General features: G+C 38.5%; 1 protein-coding gene and 1 long non-coding RNA gene across 3 annotated transcripts in view; one reads left to right on the top strand and one right to left on the bottom strand.

Moving 5' to 3' along the window:
- LOC135206183 (homeobox protein OTX-like) overlaps positions 1–7,500 on the top strand; it is a 492,545-nt gene that overhangs the window by 169,684 nt on the left and 315,361 nt on the right. The gene's annotated exons all lie outside the window — the stretch shown is intronic.
- The window catches only part of LOC135206187 (uncharacterized), a 55,660-nt gene that overhangs the window by 29,390 nt on the left and 18,770 nt on the right, over positions 1–7,500 (bottom strand). The window contains exon 2 of the long non-coding RNA XR_010312694.1: positions 2,897–2,986. This is a non-coding gene — a long non-coding RNA (uncharacterized LOC135206187). The remainder of the gene's footprint in view (positions 1–2,896; positions 2,987–7,500) is intronic.

Below are 7,500 nucleotides of genomic sequence, written 5' to 3'. Positions count from 1 at the left end.
TATAAACAGTCCCCCGCAAATGGCCCCCAGGGATGGGGATCTGAATCCGCCCATGAGGGAGCACGTGTTAAAATGGCCGGCCGCTCCCTGGATCGAAGAGAGGCGCCTGGCGTTCCCTCCTTTTTTTTTTTTTTTTTTTTCTCTCCTCCTCCTCCTCCTTCACCGCCACCGCCTCCAACTTCCTCCTTTCCTCTCGCTCGTGAATAATGAATGGCACTGGCTCCACTGGAGGCCCTCGTACAAAGAGAACCCCGCCCCACCCCGTAACCAATAATTCACCAGCCAGACTGGGGTTTGAAATGTCATTTGGGGTGGCGAGCGATGTTAATGGGGGTTCCCAATGGCCCGCCTCTTATCAATTATTTCCTCTCCCACGTCGCAATTAGGAGGTTTGATAGCCGGAGTCAAATGATGAACTCCTAGGAAACTAATCACAGGTGGAGGTGGAGGTGGGGGGATGGGGTGGGATGTTAAGGGCTGATTGCTGCTGGCGAGGGAGTGGAAGTTCGTTCTTGGTAGGATTTATTTTTCTCTGTTTAGGTTTTTCGTTGCATTTTATTTTATCCAACCGGTGCCACATATACAGGGTGTCCATAAAGTCTCAGTACCATTACAAGTATTTATCGCTCAGAAACCATATAACAGAGTAATGCAGTTTTTTTTTTTTTTTTTTTTTTTTTTTTTTTTGTAGAATGAAGTGCTCTGAATGTAACGTGAGGAAATGTAGAACATTCTACAGAAAACTGCATTACTCTATGTTATATGATTTCTGAGCAATAAATACTTGTACTGGTACTGGGACTTTATTTTGTAGACAGCTTGTGGATGTAATAAAGCATAGATGGGTGTATAGCATTGCCCATTGATACAGTCCTCATCACTTATGTAGCTTCTGTTGGGAAACGATATTACATACATATATACGTATATATATATATAATATATATATATGTGTGTGTGTGTGTGTGTGTGTATATATATATATATATATATATATATATATATATATCTGTATGTAAACTGTGTAATGTTTACTTGTGGATATGCTTGTATTTGCATATGAGTAAATTCAAACACCAACTCCTTGTTCCTAACTTTTTTCTTCTGCCGGATTTATTTAAGGTTGTCCTTTGTCGTAAGTTTAGTAAATCGAAGAAAGTAAGTTTATAAAGCAGATGGAATAGTTTTGTTTGATATTATTTTCCTGTTTCGGTATTAATTGATATTGTGTAAAAGTCTGTAGTTGAAGTTCTTTTGTGGCTACTTTTTTTTTAGCAAAATGTTTTGCTTCTAGTATGGCTTGGCTTGTTAAGGCTGTTCCTCCTTTTCAATTAACCTTGCATCAAAAGTGTGAGCGAGAGGGAGAGAGAGAATGACAGATGAACTACGTTTGTAGCTTTAAAAGGCATCTCTAATTTCAAAGAGGCCAATCAAAAAAAAAAAAGGCTGAATATACGATGTAGCACAAAACCGTCAAGTCATGAAAAAATCTAATGAAGAAATTTTTTCCTCATATATCCACGTTTCTCATCTTATCTGTTCTTGTTACGGTACACATTTTACCCAAAATATTCATCGCTAACTTCATTAGTTTTTATTTCATTCACATTTAACATGCACATTCAGCATTGGTTCGATGATCCCCTCATATATTCCCACTTCTGTTGCGTTAGACATGCAAATCTCCCAATCTTTTGCATACACCCTGCTCTCTTCCTTGCTTCATCTTTTCTGTGCCTTGCCACTGCTTTCATTCTACTGGCATCTATTGGCCTGATTCTCAGATAGCAATGCAAATCACCTGCCATCCATAATAACGTTCATGGTTCTATCTTCTTGGTTTTTCTCATAATTTTACAAAGGCTTACATTTACTCTGTAAGTTTCTCCTCTTGCACGCACTTTCAAACTAATTGATTGCATTATGCAGTAGCCCCACTCAGTATTGTATCTTCTGCAAACATTAACCATTCAGCACTCTATTCGTGGTATTTTTCTTATCTTACAATTCTGGTCCTACATCTTTTGTTCTTTCTCTACTGTTTCTTATCATCCCATCGATAACGATATTGAATTATCATAGAAATATAACACACGGCTGGCTCACATCTACTTCTACACCAAACCAGTCACTCTGCTATCTACATAGCATATTTCATAAAAAAAAATCTTCATCGCTCTCCTTAGCTAATCTTCTACACCTTGCATCTTAAAACATTAAACACTATATTGCCTATGTTACAAGCTGTTCAAGATCCATGGATGCTCCATAGGGCTCTTTTCTTTTACTTCTAAACTTCTGACAGGATCCATACAGAGAGCTTCTGACATGACTTGTATAACAAACGCTTCACCTGCGCAACCTCTTCCTTGTTTATTCCCACAATCTTTTCGCTATCTGCATTACTTCCTTGTTGAAGAGTGTCATGCAAGTTCACTGATATTCAGAGTCTATGACCCTGGTAGCTAGTTATGAGACCAGATAATCTCCAGTCAATCAGTTTCTCAATCATTCACGGATAAACCAAGTAATGTTTATGCCCTTGTGAATCTTTTCAATGACAGACCTTGTATATAGCCACTTGATCTCACTGTCACTACTGTACCTCGACCTCTTACTTGTAATCCCATCAAAACCGAAATACTTTAATTTTTTAATTTTATTGTTCTCCGCACATCTTCAACAGTCCTTTCCACAAGTACTCTCATACGTAAACTATCTCTTTCCACTTTTGCATTAAGCAGCTGTTATTCTTCTATCTACTATATTTGAAGAGCCTTTGAAATATTCACCCCATGAGCCCTGGAATGCATTCATATCAAATAACATCTTTCCATTTGCATCTTTTACCCTGAAACCCATTTGTCCGTTGGCTTCTATGTTTATGTTTACTTACCTTCAGAACAATGTCTTATCCTCCATAACATTTGGCTAAGCTTCCTTCTGTTTTACTTTCGCTTTGATATTGGCAATCCTTCCCATCTTTCTGTAAAGATGAACATAAAATTATTTTTCATGCAATTGCATCTTTAATAAGGAATTTAGATTAACTACAGTTCATGGCACCTCATGTGTTATAATTCTTACTCATGCGTTTCTATATGCACTTCCCACCTGCCACTATCCTTAGGAACCCCGTTATGGAATTTTACAATCTCCTCGTGTAATTTTTCTATCTCTTTGTCATTAATCCTGTCTTATATTTCATCTATTTTTTCTTTGCATTTTATTCTCTCCACCTTCGTATCAGTGTCACATCTCAGAATCACACGTATTAATAAAGTTAATGAATAAAGCAAACACTTTGGAAACCTTTTTTTTTTAGTAATTAAGCAACTTTCCAAACAAATTTCCGTGTGCCACTCTTCGTTCGACTCTCTCAGTTCTCATTCGTTGTATAAACTCCTTACCTAATGTCATCGCCTTCTCCCTCTATGTTGTTTACATTTGTATTAAATTCACCAGACGTAACCTCCTTGTTCATTCTCTCCCGATCTCCCGAAAACATCTTATTTTTACTCTCATTTTTCCATATGATCTCATTATCTTACTTTTTCTATATATATATATATATATATATATAGTTTGTGTTTGTAATATACATTTATATAGTGTGTTTGTAATAAATAAAATATATATATATATATATATATATATATATATATATATATATGTATATATTATCGTTTTCCATTAGAGTTGTGCTAGGGTAGTAAAGCATTCCGGTTTCTAAGCAAGTCCTGAGGGATCTGGTAGCTCTCATACCCTTTACCTTAAACCTGTCAAGTGGTGATGCCCATTTACTGCTGGAACCCAACAAACGTCAGTCGAGTGCTGCATTCATCATTGGCGCCCACTTAGCTAAACCGATTGCACCTTCTGCGGGTGAGCGGTAATACATTAAGTTTTCAGTTTAATCTTAATTGTTGTTCTTTTAAGGTTTTGCTGTTTAAATTTTAAAAGCCTTGTCCCCCTTTGTTAGCCAACAGAAAACTTTGATATCACCATAAAGTTCTAAACATATTCTTCCTCATCCTTTTGTTTCTTTCATCTTGCATAAATGTCATAATAAGTAATCCTTTTTTTCTAATAAGCAAAATAAATAATTTAAAAAAATATGGTAGTTGCTGCAGGTCCCATTAAGCATGTGTTTCGCACATTATTAAACATCATGACAAAGAACGAAGTTGATGAGGTATCTTATCTCTAGTACATATACCTGATATAAAATAAGAATATGATGATAACGGTTTATGAAACTTAGGCTATAAAACCGAGCGCCGAGGCACTTTCGACAGCTCAGGGTGTAAAACAATAAAATGAGGGAGCTAGAGTGGTTGGACAGCAAGCTAAAGAGATCAGGAAAGTGAAGGTAATCGAGTTTAACCAGACCACTGAGCTGATTAACAGCTTAGGGCTGGTCCGAAGGATTAGGCATATTTACGTGGCTATAAACCAATTGGTTACCTAGCAACGGGACTTACAACTTATTGTGGGATCCGAAACACATTATTTCGAGAAATTTATTTCTAATCGCCAGAAATAAATTCCTCTTGATTCCACGCTGGCAGAGCGGGAAATCGAACTCGAACTACCGAATCGGTAGGTGAGCACGAAACCCACTCTTCCAACGAGGAAACTCTAAAGAGGGAACTGGGGGGAAAATCTTACAGTTGCACTAAGAAGTAATTGCTACAGTTGCAGGACAGTAATAATGAAGAAAGAAAGTGGGAAAGGAGGCAAAGTAAAAGGTTTCAACGTGGATGCGAACAGGGGCAGAACGGACGCTGCAAAACACCCTTTTGTGATGTTTACTGTTCACTAGGTAAGACACTTCCTCGTTGGACGAAAGGTTTACGTGCCCGCCTACCGGTTCGGTAGTCCCGAGTTGAATTTCCCCGCTCTGCCAACGTGGAATCACAGGAATTTGTTTCTGGTGATTAGAAATTATTTTCTCGATATAATGTGGTTAGGATCCCACAATAAGCTGTATAGGTCCCGTTGCTAGGTGACCAATTGGTTCCTAGCCACGTAAAAATATCTAATCCTTCGGGCTAGCCCTAGGAGAGCTGTTAATCAGCTCAGTGGTCTGGTTAGACTAAGATATACTTAACTTTAACCAGGTGAGATGCTATAACTGCCGGCATTAACAACCCCCTGTAGGGGAAAATGAGCTTGTGTTTATCATCACTATTTCAAGGCATTATCCTTCGGATCAAATACTTAGTGCGCTTAAAAAGCGATAAACCTCACAATGTTATTGCAACTCCCATTGAGCCTCTGTCGTTATTGCTACCAATATGATAATATGCCGCATGCACCCAGCATCTGATAATTGGAAACTATAAGTTTATTACCTGTTTTACTGATTTTTTTTTTTTTCTTTTCAGTTCAATCTCCACAGTAACCCGACCATTTCAAAGGTTCACACCGCGTTCTTGTCTTCTGACCCCCTTCCATTTCTTTTCAATGTATTTTTTTTTTTTTTTTTTTCGTTATTCTCTTCATTATGAGCAGGTTACAAAGACAGGAACTTATTAGACGCAAAGTACCGGAGGTATATTGTATACGAGCCGCAATTCGCAGGCCATGCAGTGCGCATGCGCTGAGCCTCCTCCTCCTCCTCCATTAGGCCCCGGCTCTTTTTGAGATCCTTGGCCAAGCCGCCTCGTATATATTGTATTTTATAGGCCCCACTTATTCCGGAATTTAGTGGGGCGCTTTCTCAACAAACGTCATCCCACGAATGTAATCGCCGGCCGGGCAACTGATTAACTGGAGGACCTTCGCTGTTATGAGTCCGGTCTTGTGAAATTCGTTTTGCTTCACTTCATGAAGTCGCGTCTTTTATCGAACGTCTTTTTTTCTTTTTTTTAACTCGGCCTTTTTCTTACTTGAGATTTTTTTTTTAAGATGTATTTTGGCTTTACTCCAAACCGCTCCCGATGCCTAATTTGTTTCGTGTTGGGAAAATAGCTGATGTTGATAACCAAACGAACATGGCTGACCTCTTCCCAAAGGGAAGGCTGGCGCATCTCGTAGGACAAACAAGATGGCGAGGAGAGAACGATTCGCGTAAATTGAAACCATCTTCTTCGATGGGTGAAATGTTTATGGAATGAGGTGAGCCAGGATTAATACGTTATTGACGGCTTTTATTCATATGACCTGCTAAAAGCTCATCAACGTCTTTGGCCAAGTTGTGATAAATGAGGTCGTCGGTGACAGCTGCAAAGAATAATTACTGCCTACGCTATGCTGCAGAGCCTGTCTTTATCAACTTAGGGAGCGGATAACCTTCTTAGGAAAAAAGTAAAAGTTGGCACTTATGGGGGAAATTACATGTTGTCGACATTTTCATGGGGATTTATCTGTTATCATCTAAGCACACCTACAGCTTTATTGCGAGGGTCGCCTCCATCTGATAGCGGCAATTGCTTCCCGCCATGTTAACGAATGCAACGTTTATATCTTTGGTGTATAAATGCAAGGAATTATTGATATTTGACTTTCTGGCTTTGCTTGTGTAAATTCAAGAAGGAAATTGTTTTTAATTAGATATGAAGGCTGGAATTTTGTTTTTTCATTTTTTTTCTTTTTTATTTTATTATTATTATTATTTTTGCGGCAATTGATGCGGAAATTTCAATTATATTTTCTGACCGTTGTTTATAAATATTTCCATTACATCAACTAAACCGTAAGATTAACCGTTTTCAATTTTCATTACTTTTTTGTCGTTCAATATATTTACTAACAAATCATTCTCTCTCTCTCTCTCTCTCTCTCTCTCTCTCTCTCTCTCTCTCTCTCTCTCTCTCTCTCTCTCTCTCTCTCTCTCTCTCTCTCTCTCTCTCTCTCTCTCCTCGAGACATCACCCGCCGCAAGTGCTGTCGTAACTTACTCGTACTTATCGTGTCGATGCTAAGGTTCTACTAGAGTCACCGCCGAGATTCACAACATTGCTTTCGCGTTGCAGTAATTAGCTTTACAGCTGATAATCGTGATATGCAAATATTATGGGTCTCGGCTGAATATTTATGTGTGCTGCGTTGTCTTGGAGATATCTCGATACGGGCCGGGTCCCGACGCGAGGCCAAAAACTACCTGTACTTTCGGTATCAACCCATATTTTCTTATTTATTTATCATGCCCTTGTAGAATGCCAATCTACTCAGGGCGAAACGTAATCTCATTGTGAAATGATTTATGGTTTGTTGTGTTGGTGTGGAAGTGATGCGGGGAATAGTTTGTAAACACCACTAATCATCGTTTTGTCGGATCAAGATTTCGTCTTCATTCGATGCGAAGTTTGAATGTGTCTGCTTTATTAAGATATAACTCGGCATCATTTTGCATAAGTACATTCATGAATATGTATATATGCAAGTGTGTCTCTGTGTGTGTGTGTGTGTGATGTGTGAGAGAGAGAGAGAGAGAGAGAGAGAGAGTTTTTATGTGTGCAACAAACTTCATGCTTTTTTTCTGCCTTTACTCTGA

Source organism: Macrobrachium nipponense, chromosome 29, assembly GCF_015104395.2.
Source record: "Macrobrachium nipponense isolate FS-2020 chromosome 29, ASM1510439v2, whole genome shotgun sequence".
Taxonomy (NCBI): domain Eukaryota; kingdom Metazoa; phylum Arthropoda; class Malacostraca; order Decapoda; family Palaemonidae; genus Macrobrachium; species Macrobrachium nipponense.
This window is presented reverse-complemented; position numbering and strand designations above follow the sequence as displayed.